The 26,638-nt window shown below is 44.6% G+C and overlaps 1 protein-coding gene across 2 annotated transcripts in view; it reads right to left on the reverse strand.

The window, feature by feature from the left end:
• Positions 1-26,638, reverse strand: part of baiap2a (BAR/IMD domain containing adaptor protein 2a) — a 190,620-nt gene that overhangs the window by 88,198 nt on the left and 75,784 nt on the right. The gene's annotated exons all lie outside the window — the stretch shown is intronic.

The raw sequence follows: 26,638 nt of genomic DNA on the forward strand, positions 1-26,638 counted from the left end.
GTCTCCTTCCCTAGTTCTCTATGCACCCCACACATTAACTCTATTTATAAACCATGTCTCCTTCCCTAGTTCTCTATGCACCCCACACATTAACTCTATTTATAAACCACGTCTCCTTCCCTAGTTCTCTATGCACCCCCACACATTAACTCTATTTATAAACCATGTCTCCTTCCCTAGTTCTCTATGCACCCCACACATTAACTCTATTTATAAACCACGTCTCCTTCCCTAGTTCTCTATGCACCCCTCTATTTATGAACACATTAACTCTATTTATAAACCATGTCTCCTTCCCTAGTTCTCTATGCACCCCACACATTAACTCTATTTATAAACCACGTCTCCTTCCCTAGTTCTCTATGCACCCCACACATTAACTCTATTTATAAACCACGTCTCCTTCCCTAGTTCTCTATGCACCCCACACATTAACTCTATTTATAAACCACGTCTCCTTCCCTAGTTCTCTATGCACCCCACACATTAACTCTATTTATGAACCACGTCTCCTTCCCTAGTTCTCTATGCACCCCACACATTAACTCTATTTATAAACCACGTCTCCTTCCCTAGTTCTCTATGCACCCCACACATTAACTCTCTATTTATAAACCACGTCTCCTTCCCTAGTTCTCTATGCACCCCACACATTAACTCTATTTATAAACCACGTCTCCTTCCCTAGTTCTCTATGCACCCCACACATTAACTCTATTTATAAACCACGTCTCCTTCCCTAGTTCTCTATGCACCCCACACATTAACTCTATTTATAAACCACGTCTCCTTCCCTAGTTCTCTATGCACCCCACACATTAACTCTATTTATAAACCATGTCTCCTTCCCTAGTTCTCTATGCACCCCACACATTAACTCTATTTATAAACCATGTCTCCTTCCCTAGTTCTCTATGCACCCCACACATTAACTCTATTTATAAACCATGTCTCCTTCCCTAGTTCTCTATGCACCCCACACATTAACTCTATTTATAAACCATGTCTCCTTCCCTAGTTCTCTATGCACCCCACACATTAACTCTATTTATAAACCATGTCTCCTTCCCTAGTTCTCTATGCACCCCACACATTAACTCTATTTATAAACCATGTCTCCTTCCCTAGTTCTCTATGCACCCCACACATTAACTCTATTTATAAACCACGTCTCCTTCCCTAGTTCTCTATGCACCCCACACATTAACTCTATTTATAAACCATGTCTCCTTCCCTAGTTCTCTATGCACCCCACACATTAACTCTATTTATAAACCATGTCTCCTTCCCTAGTTCTCTATGCACCCCACACATTAACTCTATTTATAAACCATGTCTCCTTCCCTAGTTCTCTATGCACCCCACACATTAACTCTATTTATAAACCATGTCTCCTTCCCTAGTTCTCTATGCACCCCACACATTAACTCTATTTATAAACCTAGTTGTCTCCTTCCCTAGTTCTCTATGCACCCCACACATTAACTCTATTTATAAACCATGTCTCCTTCCCTAGTTCTCTATGCACCCCACACATTAACTCTATTTATAAACCATGTCTCCTTCCCTAGTTCTCTATGCACCCCACACATTAACTCTATTTATAAACCATGTCTCCTTCCCTAGTTCTCTATGCACCCCACACATTAACTCTATTTATAAACCACGTCTCCTTCCCTAGTTCTCTATGCACCCCACACATTAACTCTATTTATAAACCATGTCTCCTTCCCTAGTTCTCTATGCACCCCACACATTAACTCTATTTATAAACCACGTCTCCTTCCCTAGTTCTCTATGCACGTCTCCTTCCCTAGTTCCACACATTAACTCTATTTATAAACCACGTCTCCTTCCCTAGTTCTCTATGCACCCCACACATTAACTCTATTTATAAACCACGTCTCCTTCCCTAGTTCTCTATGCACCCCACACATTAACTCTATTTATAAACCATGTCTCCTTCCCTAGTTCTCTATGCACCCCACACATTAACTCTATTTATAAACCATGTCTCCTTCCCTAGTTCTCTATGCACCCCACACATTAACTCTATTTATAAACCATGTCTCCTTCCCTAGTTCTCTATGCACCCCACACATTAACTCTATTTATAAACCATGTCTCCTTCCCTAGTTCTCTATGCACCCCACACATTAACTCTATTTATAAACCATGTCTCCTTCCCTAGTTCTCTATGCACCCCACACATTAACTCTATTTATAAACCATGTCTCCTTCCCTAGTTCTCTATTTATGAATGTCTCCTTCCCAGTTCCCCACACATTAACTCTATTTATAAACCATGTCTCCTTCCCTAGTTCTCTATGCACCCCACACATTAACTCTATTTATAAACCATGTCTCCTTCCCTAGTTCTCTATGCACCCCACACATTAACTCTATTTATAAACCATGTCTCCTTCCCTAGTTCTCTATGCACCCCACACATTAACTCTATTTATAAACCATGTCTCCTTCCCTAGTTCTCTATGCACCCCACACATTAACTCTATTTATAAACCATGTCTCCTTCCCTAGTTCTCTATGCACCCCACACATTAACTCTATTTATAAACCATGTCTCCTTCCCTAGTTCTCTATGCACCCCACACATTAACTCTATTTATAAACCATGTCTCCTTCCCTAGTTCTCTATGCACCCCACACATTAACTCTATTTATAAACCATGTCTCCTTCCCTAGTTCTCTATGCACCCCACACATTAACTCTATTTATAAACCATGTCTCCTTCCCTAGTTCTCTATGCACCCCACACATTAACTCTATTTATAAACCATGTCTCCTTCCCTAGTTCTCTATGCACCCCACACATTAACTCTATTTATAAACCATGTCTCCTTCCCTAGTTCTCTATGCACCCCACACATTAACTCTATTTATAAACCACGTCTCCTTCCCTAGTTCTCTATGCACCCCACACATTAACTCTATTTATAAACCATGTCTCCTTCCCTAGTTCTCTATGCACCCCACACATTAACTCTATTTATGAACCACGTCTCCTTCCCTAGTTCTCTATGCACCCCACACATTAACTCTATTTATAAACCATGTCTCCTTCCCTAGTTCTCTATGCACCCCACACATTAACTCTATTTATAAACCACGTCTCCTTCCCTAGTTCTCTATGCACCCCACACATTAACTCTATTTATAAACCATGTCTCCTTCCCTAGTTCTCTATGCACCCCACACATTAACTCTATTTATAAACCATGTCTCCTTCCCTAGTTCTCTATGCACCCCACACATTAACTCTATTTATAAACCATGTCTCCTTCCCTAGTTCTCTATGCACCCCACACATTAACTCTATTTATAAACCATGTCTCCTTCCCTAGTTCTCTATGCACCCCTATTTACACATTAACTCTATTTATAAACCACGTCTCCTTCCCTAGTTCTCTATGCACCCCACACATTAACTCTATTTATAAACCACGTCTCCTTCCCTAGTTCTCTATGCACCCCACACATTAACTCTATTTATAAACCATGTCTCCTTCCCTAGTTCTCTATGCACCCCACACATTAACTCTATTTATAAACCATGTCTCCTTCCCTAGTTCTCTATGCACCCCACACATTAACTCTATTTATAAACCATGTCTCCTTCCCTAGTTCTCTATGCACCCCACACATTAACTCTATTTATAAACCATGTCTCCTTCCCTAGTTCTCTATGCACCCCACACATTAACTCTATTTATAAACCATGTCTCCTTCCCTAGTTCTCTATGCACCCCACACATTAACTCTATTTATAAACCATGTCTCCTTCCCTAGTTCTCTATGCACCCCCACACATTAACTCTATTTATAAACCATGTCTCCTTCCCTAGTTTTATAAACACATTAACTCTATTTATAAACCCTGTCTCCTTCCCTAGTTCTCTATGCACCCCACACATTAACTCTATTTATAAACCATGTCTCCTTCCCTAGTTCTCTATGCACCCCACACATTAACTCTATTTATAAACCATGTCTCCTTCCCTAGTTCTCTATGCACCCCACACATTAACTCTATTTATAAACCATGTCTCCTTCCCTAGTTCTCTATGCACCCCACACATTAACTCTATTTATAAACCATGTCTCCTTCCCTAGTTCTCTATGCACCCCACACATTAACTCTATTTATAAACCATGTCTCCTTCCCTAGTTCTCTATGCACCCCACACATTAACTCTATTTATAAACCATGTCTCCTTCCCTAGTTCTCTATGCACCCCACACATTAACTCTATTTATAAACCATGTCTCCTTCCCTAGTTCTCTATGCACCCCACACATTAACTCTATTTATAAACCATGTCTCCTTCCCTAGTTCTCTATGCACCCCACACATTAACTCTATTTATAAACCATGTCTCCTTCCCTAGTTCTCTATGCACCCCACACATTAACTCTATTTATAAACCATGTCTCCTTCCCTAGTTCTCTATGCACCCCACACATTAACTCTATTTATAAACCACGTCTCCTTCCCTAGTTCTCTATGCACCCCACACATTAACTCTATTTATAAACCATGTCTCCTTCCCTAGTTCTCTATGCACCCCACACATTAACTCTATTTATAAACCACGTCTCCTTCCCTAGTTCTCTATGCACCCCACACATTAACTCTATTTATAAACCATGTCTCCTTCCCTAGTTCTCTATGCACCCCACACATTAACTCTATTTATAAACCACGTCTCCTTCCCTAGTTCTCTATGCACCCCACACATTAACTCTATTTATAAACCATGTCTCCTTCCCTAGTTCTCTATGCACCCCACACATTAACTCTATTTATAAACCATGTCTCCTTCCCTAGTTCTCTATGCACCCCACACATTAACTCTATTTATAAACCATGTCTCCTTCCCTAGTTCTCTATGCACCCCACACATTAACTCTATTTATAAACCATGTCTCCTTCCCTAGTTCTCTATGCACCCCACACATTAACTCTATTTATAAACCATGTCTCCTTCCCTAGTTCTCTATGCACCCCACACATTAACTCTATTTATAAACCATGTCTCCTTCCCTAGTTCTCTATGCACCCCACACATTAACTCTATTTTATAAACCACGTCTCCTTCCCTAGTTCTCTATGCACCCCACACATTAACTCTATTTATAAACCATGTCTCCTTCCCTAGTTCTCTATGCACCCCACACATTAACTCTATTTATGAACCACGTCTCCTTCCCTAGTTCTCTATGCACCCCACACATTAACTCTATTTATAAACCACGTCTCCTTCCCTAGTTCTCTATGCACCCCACACATTAACTCTATTTATGAACCACGTCTCCTTCCCTAGTTCTCTATGCACCCCACACATTAACTCTATTTATAAACCATGTCTCCTTCCCTAGTTCTCTATGCACCCCACACATTAACTCTATTTATAAACCATGTCTCCTTCCCTAGTTCTCTATGCACCCCACACATTAACTCTATTTATAAACCATGTCTCCTTCCCTAGTTCTCTATGCACCCCACACATTAACTCTATTTATAAACCATGTCTCCTTCCCTAGTTCTCTATGCACCCCACACATTAACTCTATTTATAAACCATGTCTCCTTCCCTAGTTCTCTATGCACCCCACACATTAACTCTATTTATAAACCACGTCTCCTTCCCTAGTTCTCTATGCACCCCACACATTAACTCTATTTATAAACCATGTCTCCTTCCCTAGTTCTCTATGCACCCCACACATTAACTCTATTTATAAACCATGTCTCCTTCCCTAGTTCTCTATGCACCCCACACATTAACTCTATTTATAAACCATGTCTCCTTCCCTAGTTCTTCCCTAGTTGCACCCCACACATTAACTCTATTTATAAACCACGTCTCCTTCCCTAGTTCTCTATGCACCCCACACATTAACTCTATTTATAAACCATGTCTCCTTCCCTAGTTCTCTATGCACCCCACACATTAACTCTATTTATAAACCATGTCTCCTTCCCTAGTTCTCTATGCACCCCACACATTAACTCTATTTATAAACCATGTCTCCTTCCCTAGTTCTCTATGCACCCCACACATTAACTCTATTTATAAACCATGTCTCCTTCCCTAGTTCTCTATGCACCCCACACATTAACTCTATTTATAAACCATGTCTCCTTCCCTAGTTCTCTATGCACCCCACACATTAACTCTATTTATGAACCACGTCTCCTTCCCTAGTTCTCTATGCACCCCACACATTAACTCTATTTATAAACCATGTCTCCTTCCCTAGTTCTCTATGCACCCCACACATTAACTCTATTTATAAACCATGTCTCCTTCCCTAGTTCTCTATGCACCCCACACATTAACTCTATTTATAAACCATGTCTCCTTCCCTAGTTCTCTATGCACCCCACACATTAACTCTATTTATAAACCACGTCTCCTTCCCTAGTTCTCTATGCACCCCACACATTAACTCTATTTATAAACCACGTCTCCTTCCCTAGTTCTCTATGCACCCCACACATTAACTCTATTTATAAACCATGTCTCCTTCCCTAGTTCTCTATGCACCCCACACATTAACTCTATTTATAAACCACGTCTCCTTCCCTAGTTCTCTATGCACCCCCACACATTAACTCTCTATTTATGAACCACGTCTCCTTCCCTAGTTCTCTATGCACCCCCACACATTAACTCTATTTATAAACCATGTCTCCTTCCCTAGTTCTCTATGCACCCCACACATTAACTCTATTTATAAACCACGTCTCCTTCCCTAGTTCTCTATGCACCCCACACATTAACTCTATTTATAAACCATGTCTCCTTCCCTAGTTCTCTATGCACCCCACACATTAACTCTATTTATAAACCATGTCTCCTTCCCTAGTTCTCTATGCACCCCACACATTAACTCTATTTATAAACCATGTCTCCTTCCCTAGTTCTCTATGCACCCCACACATTAACTCTATTTATAAACCACGTCTCCTTCCCTAGTTCTCTATGCCCCACACATTAACTCTATTTATAAACCATGTCTCCTTCCCTAGTTCTCTATGCACCCCACACATTAACTCTATTTATAAACCATGTCTCCTTCCCTAGTTCTCTATGCACCCCACACATTAACTCTATTTATAAACCATGTCTCCTTCCCTAGTTCTCTATGCACCCCACACATTAACTCTATTTATAAACCATGTCTCCTTCCCTAGTTCTCTATGCACCCCACACATTAACTCTCTATTTATAAACCACGTCTCCTTCCCTAGTTCTCTATGCACCCCACACATTAACTCTATTTATAAACCATGTCTCCTTCCCTAGTTCTCTATGCACCCCACACATTAACTCTATTTATAAACCATGTCTCCTTCCCTAGTTCTCTATGCACCCTAGTTCTCACACATTAACTCTATTTATAAACCATGTCTCCTTCCCTAGTTCTCTATGCACCCCACATTAACATTAACGTCTCCTTCTCTAGTTTTATGCAACCACATGTCTATTTATAAACTTCCTTCCCTAGTTCTCTATGCACCCCACACATTAACTCTATTTATAAACCACGTCTCCTTCCCTAGTTCTCTATGCACCCCACACATTAACTCTATTTATGAACCACGTCTCCTTCCCTAGTTCTCTATGCACCCCACACATTAACTCTATTTATGAACCACGTCTCCTTCCCTAGTTCTCTATGCACCCCACACATTAACTCTATTTATAAACCACGTCTCCTTCCCTAGTTCTCTATGCACCCACACATTAACTCTATTTATAACACCACGTCTCCTTCCCTAGTTCTCTATGCACCCCCACACATTAACTCTATTTATAAACCATGTCTCCTTCCCTAGTTCTCTATGCACCCCACACATTAACTCTATTTATAAACCACGTCTCCTTCCCTAGTTCTCTATGCACCCCACACATTAACTCTATTTATAAACCATGTCTCCTTCCCTAGTTCTCTATGCACCCCACACATTAACTCTATTTATAAACCACGTCTCCTTCCCTAGTTCTCTATGCACCCCACACATTAACTCTATTTATAAACCACGTCTCCTTCCCTAGTTCTCTATGCACCCCACACATTAACTCTATTTATAAACCATGTCTCCTTCCCTAGTTCTCTATGCACCCCACACATTAACTCTATTTATAAACCACGTCTCCTTCCCTAGTTCTCTATGCACCCCACACATCTCTTTCTATCCAACTGTCTTCTTAAAACTCTTCTCCCAGTGACCTCAGCCTCTGGAGGAAGCTTGTTGATCAACTCACTACATAACCAAACGTCGAACATCTCATTCCAAAATCATGGGGATTAATATGGAGTTGGTCCCTCCTGTGCTGCTATAACAGCCTACACTCTTCTGGGAAGACTTTCCACTAGAAGTTGGAACATTGCTGTGAGGACTTGCTTCAATTCAGCCACAAGAGCATTAGTGAGTTTGGGCACTGATGTTGGGTGATTGAGCCTGGCTCGCAGTCGGCGTTCCAATTCATCCCAAAGATGTTCGACAATAACAGCACTTACAGTTGACCGGGGAACCCCTAGCAGGGCAGAAATTTGACGAACTGACTTGTTGGAAAGGTGGCATCCTATGACGGTGTCACTGAGCTTTTCAGTAAGGTCATTCTACTGCCAATGTTTGTCTATGAAGATTGCATGGGTGGGCGCAACATTTACACCTGTCAACAACGGGTGTGGCTGAAATAGCCGAATCCACTCATTTGAAGGAGTGTCCACATACTTTTGTCTATATAGTGTATGTCTGTGTGTGAGGCATGATAGCACAGTGCTAAAAGTGTCATAGCCTGGTGGCTGTGTAGTTCTCTCTGTGTGTGTGTGTATGTGTGTGTGTGTATTTGTCAGAGCCTGGTGGCTGTGTAGTTCTCTCTCTGTGTGTGTGTGTGTGTGTGTGTGTGTGTATTTGTCAGAGCCTGGTGGCTGTGTAGTTCTCTGTGTTTGTTTGTCAGAGTCTGTGTAGTCCCAGGCCACGGCTGCTCCCTACAGCCTACTGACCCAGTAACTTGTTCTACCATGACGTCATCACCCCTGCATGTAGGACAACAGCAGAGACAGTAGGGTCTGTTCAGGAAGGTACAGCATTACAGAGACAGTAGGGTCTGTTCAGGAGGGTATAGCATTACATAGACAGTAGGGTCTGTTCAGGAATGTATAGCATTACAGAGACAGTAGGGTCTGTTCAGGAAGGTATAGCATTACAGAGACAGTAGGGTCTGTTCAGGAATGTATAGCATTACAGAGACAGTAGGGTCTGTTCAGGAGGTATAGCATTACAGAGACAGTAGGGTCTGTTCAGGAGGGTATAGCATTACAGAGACAGTAGGGTCTGTTCAGGAGGGTATAGCATTACAGAGACAGTAGGATCTGTTCAGGAGGGTATAGCATTACAGAGACAGTAGGGTCTGTTCAGGAGGGTGTTTAGATAGACATTTATACAGAGACAGTAGGGTCTGTTCAGGGGGGTGTTTAGATAGACATTTATACAGAGACTGTAGGGTCTGTTCAGGAGGGTACAGCATTACAGAACCTTCAGATTGTATACATTTATACAGAGACTGATGGACCGAGGGACATCTAGTGGAAATATAGACAGGGTTTGGAGTGTGCAGTCTGAAGTACAGTTCAGAGAGTCTGGAGGATGTCAGTGTGGAGTATTGCAGTGTACAGAGTATTGCGGTGTACAGAGTATTGCATCGTACAGAGAATTGCAGTGTACAGAGTATTGCAGTGTACAGAGTATTGCAGTGTACAGAGTATTGCAGCGTACAGAGTATTGCAGCGTACAGAGTATTGCAGTGTACAGAGTATTGCAGTGTACAGAGTATTGCAGTGTACAGAGCAGTGTACAGAGTATTGCAGTGTACAGAGTATTGCAGTGTACAGAGTATTGCAGTGTACAGAGTATTGCAGTGTGCGGAGTATTGCAGTGTACGGAGTATTGCAGCGTACGGAGTATTGCAGCGTACAGAGTATTGCAGCGTACAGAGTATTGCAGCGTACAGAGTATTGCAGCGTACAGAGTATTGCAGTGTACAGAGTATTGCAGTGTACAGAGTATTGCAGTGTACGGAGTATTGCAGTGTGCGGAGAGACATACAGATACATTGCAGTGATGCTGATTGTGACAGAAAACACTGCGTGCGCAGGAGTGTCTGTCTGTGGGGGTCTGTCAATTAAACCTGCTATGGGTACTGATATGCAGAGGTGTGACAGTGGAGTGGAGCTGTAATAATGTACAGTGATAATAATAGTGGTTTTGAAAGGGGATGTCTGGAGAGAAAAGTAGCAACGCTGAAATTAAATGGGAAACAGAAATGTGCAATGTAAAGAGAGAGGACAGAGGAGAGAAAGAGGAGAGAGAGACAAAGAGAGAGAGAGAGAGGCGAGAGAGTCGAGAGAGAAAAGTAGAGCGAGAGGAAAGAGAGAGGAGAGGAGAGAGGAAAGAGAGAGGAGAGGAGAGAAGAAAGAGAGGAGAGTAGAGTAGAGAGCAGAGAGGAGAGTAGAAAGAGAGGAGAGAGGAGAGTAGAAAGAGAGGAGAGGAGTGAGAGGAGAGTAGAAAGAGAGGAGAGGAGTGAGAGGAGAGTAGAGTAGGAGAGGAGAGTAGAAAGAGGAGAGTAGAAAGAGAGGAGAGAGTAGAAAGAGAGAGGAGAGAGACAAGAGAGAGAGAGAGAGGAGAGGAGAGAGAGAGAGGGGAGTGAGAGGAGAGGAGAGTAGAGTAGAGAGGAGAGAGGAGAGTAGAGAGGAGAGTAGAAAGAAAGGAGAGAGGAGGAGAGGAGAGAGAGAGGAGAGAGGAGGAGAGTAGAAAGAGAGGAGAGTAGAAAGAGAGGAGAGTAGAAAGAGAGGAGAGAGGAGGAGAGAGGAGAGAGAGAAAGAGGAGGGGAGTAGAAAGAGGAGAGAGTAGAAAGAGAGAGGAGAGAGACGAGAGTAGAGAGGAGAGAGGAGAGTAGAAAGAGAGGAGAGAGTAGAAAGAGAGAGGAGAGAGACGAGAGTAGAGAGAGAGGAGAGAGGAGAGAGGAGAGAGAGAGGAGAGAGGAGAGTAGAGAGAAGGAGAGTAGAAAGAGGAGAGTAGAAAGAGAGAGAGAGGAGAGAGGAGGAGAAAGAGAGGAGAGAGTAGAGAGAGAAAGAGTAGAGAGGGAGAGAAAGAGAGAGAGAGAGGAGAGAGGAGAGAGAAAGAGAGGAGGAGAGTAGAAAAAGAGAGGAGGGAGAGAAAGAGAGGAAGAGAGAGAGAGAGAGGAGAGTAGAAAGAGAGGAGTAGAAAGAGAGGGGAGAGAGGAGGAGAGTAGAGAGGAGAGTAGAAGAGAGAGGGGAGTAGAAAGAGAGTAGAAAGAGAGGAGGGGAGAGAGAGAGAGGAGAGTAGAAGAGAGGAGGAAAGAGTAGAAAGAGAGGGGAGTAGAAAGAGAGGAGAGTAGAAGAGAGGAGAGAGAGAGAGAGGAGAGAGAGAGAGGAGAGAGAGAGAGAGGAGTAGGAGAGGAGAGAAGAGAGGAGAGTAGAAGAGAGAGAGAGAGAGAGAGAGAGAGAGAGGAGAGTAGAAAGAGAGTAGAAAGAGAGGAGAGATGAGGAGAGAGGAGTAGAAAGAGAGGAGAGAGAGGAGAGGAGAGAAGCGAGAGGGAGAGGAGAGCAGAAAGAGAGGAGGTTTTGGAGAGTAAGTAGAGAGAGCGTGGAGAGTTTGAGGAGAGAGAAAAAGATTGAGAGAAAAAGAGAAAGAGGGATAGAAAGACAGACCCAGTCAAACTCAATAGCGTGACAGAGATAAATGGAGATAGTAACCTTAGTGCAAAGCAGGAGGAGAACGACACAACAAAAGACTTGAGAATTGTCTCTATGAAATGACCTCCAGCAACATTTCCAACTCAGTCAGCTGAGCAGTCAGCTGTTGTCCAGGAGGATCCTACTTCTCTGCTTCAGACTACTGAAGCAATGGAAACGTGATCATGAATCTACCTGTTGAGGAATGGGGATTCAGCTGAGGAGCAGAGTCAGCTGTTGTCCAGGAGGATCCTACTTCTCTGCTTCAGACTACAGAGGCAATTGAAACAGCTGAGGGAAGAGGATACTGCTAATCATGACGAGATGGAGAGAGTAAAGAGAGCGAAATATCCCTCTCGTGTGACCAAACTCCAGTCTGAAGACAATGGAAATCAGACAGCCTGTAATTTCTCCAGCACCCTCTACCACAGTAATCACAACTGTATCAGGGAGCAGGGGAGAGGAGTGATTCACCACATAACTCACCCTCTCCCAACCGCCGCACTACTGACCATATACACACACACCTTACACACGCTAATGAATAAACACGTCCACCATCCTAAAAGCTTTGCTTGCTTTATTGAATTTAAAAACTCATTCCATTCGGCACAAAGTTCTATTGTTCAAAATTCTCCAAAGTTTGGTGGTAAAGGTTTCTGACTTAATAAAATACATAAACCTAAATCAAAACCCAAAGAACATCATTATTTCCGTGAGGTGTGAGACAAGGCTGCAGTTTGAGTCCAAACCTTTTCACCATTTTCATCAATGAATTAGCAGACATGTTGTACCATTCTGCAGCCCCAGGACACTATGTGGCACAGAGGTAAAACACCTGCTATATACTGATGATCTGGATCTTCCATCACCAACCACTCTGTCAGAGATACGAAGCAGAGACAGATCCTTACCAAGTACAGGCTGAGTGACCACCAATTGGCCTTAGAAACCGGCAGACATAAAAAGACATGGCTACCCAAACAGGAGCGTGTGTGTGGTCACCACACCAAGGGAGGTAGAGACAGAGATGTACTTTCTCCACTACAGTGAGAAATATTCCTCACCAAGAGATTCATTATTCTCAGAAAACACTAAACATGTTATCTTACTACTCCCAGAGGAAAAACAAAGATACTGATGTGCGACGGAGCAACAGCTCCTCTAGCAGCCATATATGTATTAGCCCTGACACAGCCTGAGAGACACTGAATAACAACATCTGCATAGGAAGCAGGAAAACTCTACTATTATTACTACAAATAGTGGGACAAGTAGGTGTGATGATGATAATGGTGGTGGTACGGTAGTAGGTAATGATGATGATAATGGTGGTGGTATGGCAGTAGTGGTAATGATGATGATAATGGTGGTGGTATGGTAGTAGTAATGATGATGATAATGGTGGTGGTACGGGGTAGTAATGATGATGATAATGGTGGTGGTACGGGAGTAGAGTAATGATGATGATAATGGTGGTGGTATGGCAGTAGTAATGATGATGATAATGGTGGTGGTATAGTAGTGGTAATGATGATGATAATGGTGGTGGTATGGTAGTAGTGGTAATGATGATGATAATGGTGGTAGTATGGTAATAGTAATGATGGTGATAATGGTGGTGGTATGGTAGTAGTGGTAATGATGATGATAATGGTGGTAGTATGGTAATAGTAATGATGATGATAATGGTGGTGGTATGGCAGTAGTGGTAATGGTGATGATAATGGTATGGTAGTAGTAATGATGATGATAATGGTGGTGGTATGGTAGTAACAAATGTTAATGATAGTGGTGGTGGTGGTATGGTAGTAGTGGTAATGATGATGATAATGGTGGTAGTATGGTAATAGTAATGATGGTGATAATGGTGGTGGTATGGTAGTAGTAATGATGATGATAATGGTGATGGTATGGTAAGTAGTAATGATGATGATAATGGTGGTAGTATGGTAGTAGTAACGATGATGATTATGGTGGCGGTATGGCAGTAGTGGTAATGCTGCTAATGGTATGGCAGTAGTGGTAATGCTGCTAATGGTATGGCAGTAGTGGTAATGATGATGATAATGGTGGTGGTATGGCAGTAGTAGTAGTAATAATGGTGGTAGTTGTAGTACTGATGTAATTGTGATGACAGTTGGTGGTAATGGTAGTACAAAGTTAATAATGGTGGTAGTATGTAGTAGTGGTAATGATGATGACAGGTGGTGGTATGGTAGTAGTGGTAATGATGATGTAGTAATGGTGGTGGTAGGTACATGGTACTAACATAATTGTGATGATAGTTGGTGGTATGGTAGTAGTAAGTAGTAATGGTGGTAGTTGCAGTACTGATGTAATTGTGATGACAGGTGGTGGTAATGGTAGTAGTGGTAAGTGATGGTTGGTGGTATGGTAGTAGTGGTAATGATGATGACAGTTGGTGGTGATGGTGGTAGTTGCAGTGATGATTATGGTGTGATGACAGTTGTAGTAATAATGGTGGTAGTTGCAGTACTGATGTAATTGTGATGACAGTTGGTGGTAATGGTAGTAGTAATGATAGTAGTAGTAGTAGTAGTAGTAGTAATGGTGGTGGTAGTTACAGTACTGATGTAACTGATGACAGTTGGTGGTAATGGTAGTAGTAGTAGTAATGGTGGTGGTAGTTGCAGTACTGATGTAATTGTGATGACAGTTGGTGGTAATGGTAGTAGTAGTAGTGGTACTAACATAATTGTGATGACAGTTGGTGGTAATGATAGTAGTAGTAGTAGTAGTAGTAGTAATGGTGGTAGTTGCAGTACTGACATAATTGTGATGACAGTTGGTGGTAATGGTAGTAGTAGTAATGATGGTGGTAGTTGCAGTACTGATGTAATTGTGATGACAGTTGGTGGTAATGGTAGTAGTAGTAGTGATGGTGGTAGTTGCAGTACTGATGTAATTGTGATGACAGTTGGTGGTGATGGTGGTAGTTGCAGTACTGATCTAATTGTGATGACAGTTGGTGGTAATGGTAGTAGTAATGATGGTGCTGATGGTAATTGTGATGAGTAGTAATGGTGGTAATGGTAGTAGTAATGATGGTGCTGGTAATGGTAGTAGTAGTAGTAGTAATGGTGGTGGTAGTTGCTGTACTGATGTAACTGATGACAGTTGGTGGTAATGGTAGTAGTAGTAATAGTAATGATGGTGGTAGTTGCTGTACTGATGTAATTGTGATGACAGTTGGTGGTAATGGTAGTCGTAAGGATAGCTGTAGTATTAGTATTACTAGTGGTGGTAGCATTCGTTTTAGTGGTAATAATAGCAGCATGTTCATTTTCCATGTTTGACCTTTTATTGTCCCTGTTATGTACTCTGTTATTCTAGTACAATTTACTGCTATCATTATACTGCTGTTATTTATAATAGTTCATTATTACTGATCATTTTACTACAATAAAGCAACGGTGAGAGAGAGGGGAGACATGAGAGCACGAGAGAGCGAGGGGAGAGAGAGAAGAACATGAGAGCGAGGGGAGAGAGAGAAGAACATGAGAGCGAGAGAGCGAGGGGAGAGAGAAGAACATGAGAGCGAGGGGAGCGAGGGGAGAGAGAGAAGAACATGAGAGCGAGGGGAGAGAGAGAAGAACATGAGCGAGGGGAGAGCGAGGGGAGAGAGAGAAGAACATGAGAGCGAGGGGAGAGAGAGAAGAACATGAGAGCGAGGGGAGAGAGAGAAGAACATGAGAGCGAGAGCGAGGGGAGAGAGAGAAGAACATGAGAGCGAGGGGAGAGAGAGAACATGAGAGGGGAGAGAGAAGAACATGAGAGCGAGGGGGAGCGAGAGAGAAGAACATGAGAGCGAGGGAGCGAGGGGAGAGAGAGAAGAACATGAGAGCGAGGGGAGAGCGAGGGGAGAGAGAGAAGAACATGAGAGCGAGGGGAGAGCGAGGGGAGAGAGAGAAGAACATGAGAGCGAGGGGAGAGCGAGGGGAGAGAGAGAAGAACATGAGAGAGGGGAGAGCGAGGGGAGAGAGAGAAGAACATGAGAGCGAGGGGAGAGAAGAACATGAGAGAGCGAGGGGAGAGAGAGAAGAACATGAGAGCGAGGGGAGAGCGAGGGGAGAGAGAGAAGAACATGAGAGAGCGAGGGGAGAGAGAGAAGAACATGAGAGAGCGAGGGGAGAGAGAGAAGAACATGAGAGAGCGAGGGGAGAGAGAGAAGAACATGAGAGAGCGAGGGGAGAGAGAGAAGAACATGAGAGAGCGAGAGAGCGAGGGGAGAGAGAGAAGAACGTGAGAGAGAAGAGGGAGAACGAGGGGAGAGAGAGATGAGATGCGTAGGGGAGAGAGGTGAGAGGGGGAGAGAGAACATGAGAGAGCGAGGGGGTAAAGAGAGAGAGGGGAGAACGTGAGAGAGGGGAGAACGTGAGAGCATGAGCACACACAGAGAGAGAAGAGATTGTGTCAGCCACTGGTCTCCCAGCATGCACTGCGTGTCACCTATATAGAGCAGGTGCAGGCAGGCAGGGAGGGACCTCTGGGAATGAGAAGCTGAGCTAAGAAAAGAGCTCCCTGCTCCCATTCTAACAGAGCGAGGTGGTAGAGGGAGAGAGGTCTGACAGACTACTGGAACACTGGAAAAATCGCCGCTAGCTGGCACTGTGTATGTGACGCACGTGCGTGAGATTGTGTGTGTGTTCTGATGTCATGATTTGCTCTTGGTAGTTATAAACGAGAGCCATAAACTCCATTTACACATGAACGTGTGTGTGTGTGCGCCAGCGTATCGCTACATGTTACATACGCCTCTTGGAGGAGGGAACGCAACACCCTGCTACACTCACCTCCCCGTGGAGGTAAAGAGGTATGTGACTGTAGGTGGAGTGAAAGAGGTATGTGACTGTAGGTGGAGTGAAAGAGGTATGTGTAACTGTAGGTGGAGTGTAACTCTGATGTCTAATGAGGTATTAACTGTAGGTGGAGGTATAAAGAGGTATGTAACTGTAGGTGTAAGGTATGTGACTGTGTGTGAGTGAAAGAGGTATGTAACTGTACGGTGGAGGAAAGAGGTATGTAACTGTAGGTGGAGGTGATCCAAAAGAGGTATGTGACTGTAGGTGGAGTGAAAGAGGTATGTAACTGTAGGTGGAGTGAAAGAGGTATGTAACTGTAGGTGGAGTGAAAGAGGTATGTAACTGTAGGTGGAGTGAAAGAGGTATGTAACTGTAGGTGGAGTGAAAGAGGTATGTGACTGTAGGTGGAGTGAAAGAGGTATGTGACTGTAGGTGGAGGGAAAGAGGTATGTGACTGTAGGTGGAGGAAAGAGGTATGTGACTGTAGGTGGAGTGAAAGAGGTATGTGACTGTAGGTGGAGGGAAAGAGGTATGTAACTGTAGGTGGAGGGAAAGAGGTATGTAACTGTAGGTGGAGTGAAAGAGGTATGTGATAGAGGTATGTGACTGTAGGTGGAGGTATGTGACTGTAAAGAGTAAATGTAAAGAGGTATGTAACTGTAGGTGGAGGTAAAGAGGTATGTAACTGTAGGTGGAGTGAAAGAGGTATGTGACTGTAGGTGGAGGTAAAGAGGTATGTAACTGTAGGTGGAGGTAAAGAGGTATGTAACTGTAGGTGGATGAAAGAGGTATGTGACTGTAGATGGAGTGAAAGAGGAATGTGACCTTGATGATGTGGTGATTAATTAATCTACTTGAAAAGTGTGTTTCAGCGGTTGGTGGATGCTTCTTTAACCCTCAATTTGGCCAAGTGTGAGTTTGGGAAGGCTACTGTGACTTACTTAGGGAAGCAGGTGGGACGAGGCCAAGTGTGAGTTTGGGAAGACTACTGTGACTTACTTAGGGAAGCAGGTGGGACGAGGTCAAGTGTGAGTTTGGGAAGACTACTGTGACGAGGTCAAGTGCGCCCAGTAACTGGCAAAGTGGAAGCAATTGTTGCTTTTCCTGCTCCCACGACTTGCCGCCAGTTGCGCAGATTCCTGGGGATGGTAGGGTACTATCGTACATTCTGTAAGAATTTCTCAACGGTAGTTGCTCCCCTTTCATCTCTGCTTAGTCCCAAGGTACCATTTAAGTGGTCCAAGGACTGTAACTACGCTTTTGAGTCCGCTAAAGTGCTACTTTGTAGTGTCCCAGTGCTTGCCGCCCCCAACTCTGAAAAACCTTTTAAATTGGAGGTAGATGCTAGTATAGTGGGGGTGGGTGCAGTTCTCTTGGAGGTAGATGCTAGTATAGTGGGGGTGGGTGCAGTTCTCTTGGAGGTAGATGCTAGTATAGTGGGGGTGGGTGCAGTTCTCTTGGGAGGTAGATGCTAGTATAGTGGGGGTGGGTGCAGTTCTCTTGGAGGTAGATGCTAGTATAGTGGGGGTGGGTGCAGTTCTCTTGGCGGTAGATGCTAGTATAGTGGGGGTGGGTGCAGTTCTCTTGGAGATAGATGCTAGTATAGTGGGGGTGGGTGCAGTTCTCTTGGAGATAGATGTAGATGTTCTCTTGGAGGTAGATGCTAGTATAGTGGGGGTGGGTGCAGTTCTCTTGGAGATAGATGCTAGTATAGTGGGGGTGGGTTCAGTTCTCTTGGAGGTAGATGCTAGTATAGTGGGGGTGGGTGCGGTTCTCTTGGAGGTAGATGCTAGTATAGTGGGGGTGGGTGCAGTTCTCTTGGAGGTAGATGCTAGTATAGTGGGGGTGGGTGCAGTTCTCTTGGAGGTAGATGAAGACGGAGTGGATCGGCCCGTCAGTTTCTTCTCCCGTAAGTTCAACTCGTGTCAGTCAAGGTACTCCACCATTGAACAAGAGACGCTGGCTTCATTGCTAGCCTTGCTATTGCTAGTTTTTTGAAGAATATGTGGGCTAGAGTGCCTTGTCTATACTGGTCTTCACAGACCATAATCCTTTGTACATTTGCTTCAAAAACACCAATCAGAACCGCCGCCTTATGCGGTGGGCTCTGATTGTACAAGGATATAATGTACAGATTCACGATGTGACGGGTTTAGTAACTGTGGTTGCCGACGCTCTATCACGGGTTTAGTAACTGTGGTTGCCGACGCTCTATCACGGGTTTAGTAACTGGGGTTGCCGACGCTCTATCACGGGTTTAGTAACTGGGGATGCGTGTTGGTTTTTGTTGTTGCAAACTGGGAGTTTGCAGGTTTTGGGGTGGGCTTGTTACGTTCCCCATTTTCTCTGTCGTTTGGGTATGTGTTTGTATGTGTGTATTTCAGGAAATGGCTTCCTGGATTCTAAGCAGCTGATTGGTCGGCCCCATCAACGATTGGAGCTCTGAACAAGTCTTGCCATAGTATGTATGGATCAAGCCAATTTGAATCAAACATTTAACTAGGCCACTCACGAACATGCAATGTCATCTTGGTAAGCCATTCCAGTGGAGATTTGTCCTTGTCTTTTAGGTTTTTGTCCTGCTGAAAAGTGAATTTCAACTCCTTGTGTCTGTTGGAAAGACGACAACCAGGTTTTGCCTGTGCTTAGCTGCATTCAGTGTCTTTTTATCCTAAAAAACTCCCTAGCCCTTCCAATGACAAGCATACCCATAACATGATGCACCCACCAACATGCTTGAAAATATGAAGCGGTACTCAGTGATGTGTTGGATTTGCCCCAAACATAACTTTTTGTCCTGAATACAAAGTGTTAAGTAATACTGCAAAAATGTGGCAAAGAAATTAAGTGCCTTGTTGCAAACAGGATGCATGTTTAGCAATATTTTTTATCTGTACAGTCTTCCTTTTCACTGTCATTTAGGTTAATATTGTGGAGTAACTACAATGTTTATCCATCCTCTGTTCTAATAGCACAACCATTAAAGTCTAACCATTAAAATCACCATTGGCCTCATAGGGAAGTCCCTGGGCAGCTTCCTCCCCGGCAACTGAGGGAGGAAGGATGCCTGTATCTTTGTAATGACTGGGTTTATTGCTACATCATCCAAAGTGTAATTAATAACTTCACCGCGCTCAAAGGGATATTCGGTGCACTTCTTTGCGAGGCTTTAAAAAACCTCCCTGGTCTTTGTGGTTGAATCTGTGCTTGAAATTCACTACTCAATTGAGGGACCTCACAGATAATTGTATATGTAGGGTACAGAGAATGATAGTCATTCAAAAATCATGTTAACCACTATTATTGAAAACAGAGTGAGGCCATAGAACTCATGTGATTTGTTAAGCACATTGTAAATCTAGGCTTGCCATAAAGGGGTTGAATACTTATCGACTCAAAACATTTCAGCTTTTCATTTTTTATGAATTTCAGAAATGTTCTACAAACAAAATTCCACTTTGACATTATGGAGTATTATGTAAGGACCAGTGACACAAAAACAAAATGTAATCCATTTTAAATTCAGGCTGTAACACAACAAGATGTGGGTAAAGGGGTGTGAATACTTTCTGAAGGCTCTGTAGCTGCATCCTATCCATTAACCTAAAAAAAAAACAATTACGCTAAATCACTTTTTATGCCTAATTTCCCCTGTGTCATCCTCATTACAGTGTGTGTGTGTGTGTTCTTCATTACTTAGGTAATCACCGTTAGATGCTACTTAAGGTGTCAGGTGTCAAATAGTATTTGTTTTCTTTCAAATGACTTGAAACATTTTATTGAGCCTGTCTGTTCCAGTTCCCGAAGGACACTTTCACTTTGGGACTATTCCATTGGTTCTATCACATCAGGTAGGCTCAATCCTACACTGAAAGAAAACAAATATTATTTGAACCCAGGTCTGGTTGGTAATTACTGAGGGATGTTAGATGTTGATTACGTGCTACTCCCTCCAACCACTAGGTAGGCTACGGTACTTGAGCCCTGATTTCCCACAGTACATAACAGTGTGCTGATTCCTCCATGATTAGACCCTGATGGTAAAGTAAACAGAGAATGTCATGGGAGTTGGTGAAGAGGGAAACAAGGCGTCTGCTAGTTGTGTTGTATTCTAGTTGTGTTGTATTCTGACTAGTCGACCTGGAATGTGAGGACTGAGGTGGAGCTGTAGCTGGCCTAGTCCCCCGCAGACTGTAGCTGGCCTAGTCCCCCGCAGACTGTAGCTGGCCTAGTCCCCCGCAGACTGTAGCTGGCCTAGTCCCCCGCAGACTGTAGCTGGCCTAGTCCCCGCAGACTAGTCCCGCAGAGCTGGCCTAGTCCCCCGCAGACTGTAGCTGGCCTAGTCCCCGCAGACTGTAGCTGGCCTAGTCCCCCGCAGACTGTAGCTGGCCTAGTCCCCGCAGACTGTAGCTGGCCTAGTCCCCCGCAGACTGTAGCTGGCCTAGTCCCCCGCAGACTGTAGCTGGCCTAGTCCCCCGCAGACTGTAGCTGGCCTAGTCCCCCGCAGACTGTAGCTGGCCTAGTCCCCCGCAGACTGTAGCTGGCCTAGTCCCCCGCAGACTGTAGCTGGCCTAGTCCCCCGCAGACTGTAGATGGCCTAGTCCCCGCAGACTGTAGCTGGCCTAGTGGCCTAGTCCCCGCAGACTGTAGCTGGCCTAGTCCCCCGCAGACTGTAGCTGGCCTAGTCCCCCCAGACCTAGTCCCCCGCAGACTGTAGCTGGCCTAGTCCCCGCAGACTAGCTGGCCTAGTCCCCCGCAGACTGTAGCTGGCCTAGTCCCCCGCAGACTGTAGTGGCCCCCCGCAGACTGTAGCTGGCCTAGTCCCCCGCAGACTGTAGCTGGCCTAGTCCCCCGCAGACTGTAGCTGGCCTAGTCCCCCGCAGACTGTCCCCCGCAGAGCTGGCCTAGTCCCCCGCAGACTGTAGCTGGCCTAGGCCTAGTCCCCCGCAGACTGTAGCTGGCCTAGTCCCCCGCAGACTGTAGCTGGCCTAGTCCCCCGCAGACTGTAGCTGGCCTAGTCCCCCGCAGACTGTAGCTGGCCTAGTCCCCGCAGACTGTAGCTGGCCTAGTCCCCCGCAGACTGTAGCTGGCCTAGTCCCCCGCAGACTGTAGCTGGCCAGTCCCCCGCAGACTGTAGCTGGCCTAGTCCCCCGCAGACTGTAGCTGGCCTAGTCCCCCGCAGAGTGGCCTAGTCCCCGCAGACTGTAGCTGGCCTAGTCCCCGCAGACTGTAGCTGGCCTAGTCCCCCGCAGACTGTAGCTGGCCTAGTCCCCCGCAGACTGTAGCTGGCCTAGTCCCCCGCAGACTGTAGCTGGCCTAGTCCCCCGCAGACTGTAGCTGGCCTAGTCCCCCGCAGACTGTAGCTGGCCTAGTCCCCGCAGACTGTAGCTGGCCTAGTCCCCCGCAGACTGTAGCTGGCCTAGTCCCCCGCAGACTGTAGCTGGCCTAGTCCCCTGCAGACTGTAGCTGGCCTAGTCCCCTGCAGACTGTAGCTGGCCTAGTCCCCTGCAGACTGTAGCTGGCCTAGTCCCCTGCAGACTGTAGCTGGCCTAGTCCCCTGCAGACTGTAGCTGGCCTAATCCCCTGCAGACTGTAGCTGGCCTAGTCTCCTGCAGACTGTAGCTATCCCTCTAGACATGAGTCTTTCAAATCCTTCATTAAACAGAACTTTATTAAAAGACCCAGTGCAGTTCATTTATTTGAGTTTTTCTTGTGTTTTATATATATTTCCACACAGGTTGGAAAAATACTGTGAAATTGTTAAAATAATTATAATGCCCTTTTAGCACAAGAGCCATTTGAAAAGATCACCTGAAAAATCAGCCTGTTTGGTGGGAGGGAGTTTTGGCCTTCCATGGTGACATCACTATGGGGTAAATGAGTTAATAGACCAATAAGAAAAGACAGTTCAAAACCTCAGCCAATAACAGTTAGTTTTCCCCTCCACAACTAAAAACACTCCCACACAGCCCGAGCAAAATTCTTGCTTGTGAAATTGCTCTTTGCTAAGAAGCTATTAAATACTTAATTGTTACCCAGAAATGATTAGACATCGAGATCAAAACATCTGCATTGGATCTTCAAACCAAATGGATGAGATCAAACTTCCATTGTCGGAGTTTAAAAGGGCTCAATGTAGGGAGTGAACCCCATAGAAATACTATTATTAGAACAGGAATCCTCAACTGAGAGGCTAATTACCCAATCTAGTAATTCTATTTGTATGGTTAATCCTGTATGTCTCATAGCTTCAGAATGTAGTGAAACTGAGGCTAACCATGTAGGGCAGCTGGCAGGGCAGAGAGACGAGCCCAGAGCAGAGCAGAGAAGAGCTCTGAACTCTTCACCTGAGCAGGGGGATATACCGTGGAAATGGAGCCCAGCATTTCACTGAGCATCTTACATTACACACATTGCGTCCCAAATGACACCCTATATAGTGCACTACTTTCAACCTGAGCCCTATGTCACCCTATGGGCCCTGGTTAAAAGTAGGGCACTGTATAGGGAATAGGGTGTTATCTGAGACATAACCACAGGCTCTGTGCTGGCTTCTAAAGTCTAATAAATAAAAACTAAAACATGGCGTGTCACTTTAGTTGATAATAAATAACAGCAGAGTCCATCTTCTGAGAACATGTGAAACTCTACCTCGTCAAAGAGCACCTTGAATAATCCCACAGCATTTTTCATGAACTGGACAGTTTCCCCTCCTCTTACTAGCTCCGACTCGGCTGAAAGCTACTTTACTGAGGAAACATGTATTTATTATGACTGAGATATGTGGATGGAAATGCCACCATTGTAATAAGTGTCTGTTAAGCATATTCTTATCCTTCTACAGAGGAGGGAGTTGGGGAGGAGAGGAAGACATGGATGGAAGAGGGATGGAAGGAGGAGAAAAAAGGGAGAGAAATGTGGGACAGAAGAGAGCTTGGAGAAGGAGAGAAGAGAGAGAGGAGAGAGAGAGAGAAGAGGGAGAACCTGGGTATGAGGAGAAGAGAGGAGGGAGAGAAGAGAGGGAGAACCTGGGTATGAGGAGAAGAGAGGAGGGAGAGAAGAGAGGGAGAATCTGGGTATGAGGAGAAGAGAGGAGGGAGAGAAGAGAGGGAGAACCTGGGTATGAGGAGAAGAGAGGAGGGAGAGAAGAGAGGGAGAACCTGGGTATGAGGAGAAGAAAGCCAGGGGGGAGAGAGAATAAGAAAGAAGAGATGTGGGAGCGAGGGCAGGAGAGAGTTGGGAGGAGGGAAAGAAAGAAGAGAGAAAGAGATGGAGTGTGAGGCGTGTGTGAGTGGGAGGAAGGGAGAGTGACGGGATGATTAGACCAAGCCGAGGAGGGGAATGAGTGTGTGGGGGTGGAGGAGCCACAGTCTCCTTTGGCACAGGGAATACACACACACACACACACACACACACACACACACACAGTCACACACACACACACACACACCAAACTATATAGTCACACACACACACACACACACGCACGCCAGTCAAAGTCACATTATTCTATGATTTATGATGTTTTAGCTGAGGACTATAGTTTATATGATGATATAATGTTAATGTAATGAAACCTGTATGGAATCAACCTGTGGAATATCTGATGTTCTGATAATAAAATGGCATGACAGAACATTCTCTCTCAAAGACAAATACACACTTTAAGCATAATGACAGAACATTATCTCTGAAAGCAGTTTAAGTACACGCTTCAAGCATAATGAGAGAGACAGAGAGAGACAGAGAGAGACCGAGAGAGACCGAGAGAGACAGAGAGAGAGAGAGAGACAGAGAGAGACAGAGAGAGCGAGACAGAGAGACAGAGAGAGAGAGAGAGAGACAGAGAGAGAGACCGAGAGAGAGCGAGACAGAGAGAGAGACAGAGAGAGAGACAGAGAGAGAGACAGAGACAGAGAGAGACAGAGAGAGAGACAGAGAGAGAGACACCGAGAGAGACACCGAGAGAGACAGAGAGCGAGAGAGAGAGAGAGAGAGAGAGAGAGAGAGAGAGAGACGAGACAGAGAGAGAGCGAGACAGAGAGAGAGACAGAGAGACAGAGAGCGAGACAGAGAGAGAGAGCGAGACAGAGAGAGAGCGAGACAGAGAGACAGAGACAGACCCGAGACGAGAGAGAGAGAGAGCGAGACAGAGAGAGAGCGAGACAGAGAGAGAGACAGAGAGCGAGAGAGACAGAGAGAGACAGAGAGACAGAGACAGAGAGAGACAGAGAGAGAGAGACAGAGAGCGAGACAGAGAGCGAGACAGAGAGAGACACAGAGAGAGAGACAGAGAGAGAGAGAGACAGAGAGAGAGCGAGACAGAGAGAGAGAGAGAGAGAGAGAGAGCGAGACAGAGAGAGAGAGAGAGAGAGAGAGAGAGAGACAGAGAGAGAGAGAGAGACAGAGAGAGAGAGAGAGAGAGAGAGAGAGAGAGAGAGAGAGAGAGAGAGAGAGAGAGAGAGAGAGACAGAGAGAGAGACAGAGAGAGAGAGAGAGAGAGAGAGAGAGAGAGAGAGAGAGAGAGAGAGAGACAGAGAGAGAGAGAGAGAGAGAGAGAGAGAGAGAGAGAGAGAGAGAGAGGAGAAAGAAAGGATGACAGAAAGCTGCCTCGTCTCAGATGTGTAGGTGGAACCATTTACAGTTAGTCTCATAATGAACCCAACGGCTTTAACAGACTAACAGCCACTAAACACACACTGAAAAATACAGATCACCCCCAGGCAGTCGACGTACCACAGCGTAACACACACACACACACATATATATATATATATATATGTATACATATATACACACACATATATATACACCTGGACACACACATATATATATACAGACACTCCAGATATATGTGAAGATACAAACATGCTGTTACAGGCCTTGTTGATGCTCTACTCCCCTGTAGCAGTGGAACAGGAAACGCCTAGCATGAGGAGCCTCACCTCTGACTGTACATATATACAGGGAAAGTGGTGTGGTCTATGGGTGTGGTCTACCTATATACATACAGAAATACAACACAGGAGAAAGTGGGTGTGGTCTACATATATATACAGAGAGCTACAACTACAGGAGAAAGTGGGTGTGGTCATACATAGAGACTACAATTACAGGAGAAAGTGGGTGTGGTCACACAGATAGACATACATAGAGACAGACATATATATACATACATACAGGGAAAGTGGGTGTGGTCTATATATACAGAGCTACAACTACAGGAGAAAGTGGGTGTGGTCTACCTACAGAGAGGGACAGAACAGATACAACTACAGGAGAAAGTGGGTGTGGTCTACAGATAGAGAGAGACATATAGATAGAGAGACATATACACACAGAGAGATATATACAGGGGGAATATGGGTGTGGTCTACCTAGAGATAGCTACAACTACAGGAGAAAGTGGGTGTGGTCTATAGAGAGGGATGCTCTACAACTACAGGAGAAAGTGGGTATATACTACCTAGAGAGGGAGCTACAACTACAGGGGAAACACATATACATATACATATATATATAAATACACTACAGGGGAATGGGTGTGGTCTATATAAATACACTACATATAAAGTATACATATACATACAGATATACATATATATATACATACACTACAGGAGACATGGGTGTGGTCTACACACATATAGCTACATACTACAGGGGAAAGTGGGTGTACATACATACCACACATATATATATAGAACTATACATACATACGGGGAAAGTACATATGGCCTACCAGCTACATACTACAGGTGAAAGTGGGTGTGGCCTATATACAGCTACATACTACAGGTGAAAGTGGGTGTGGCCTACATAAGTGAGGATATATACAACATACAGAGAGAAAGCTACAACTACAGGATACAGTGGGTGTGTCTACCTAGATATAGAGCTACAACTACAGGGAGAAAGTGGGTGTGGTCTACTAGATATAGCTATATACATATAGATATATACTACATACACTACAGGAGAAAGTGGGTGTATATACTACATATAGTGGGTGTGGTAC

The sequence above is a fragment of the Oncorhynchus nerka genome, linkage group LG26 (assembly GCF_034236695.1).
Source record: "Oncorhynchus nerka isolate Pitt River linkage group LG26, Oner_Uvic_2.0, whole genome shotgun sequence".
Taxonomy (NCBI): Eukaryota; Metazoa; Chordata; class Actinopteri; order Salmoniformes; family Salmonidae; genus Oncorhynchus; species Oncorhynchus nerka.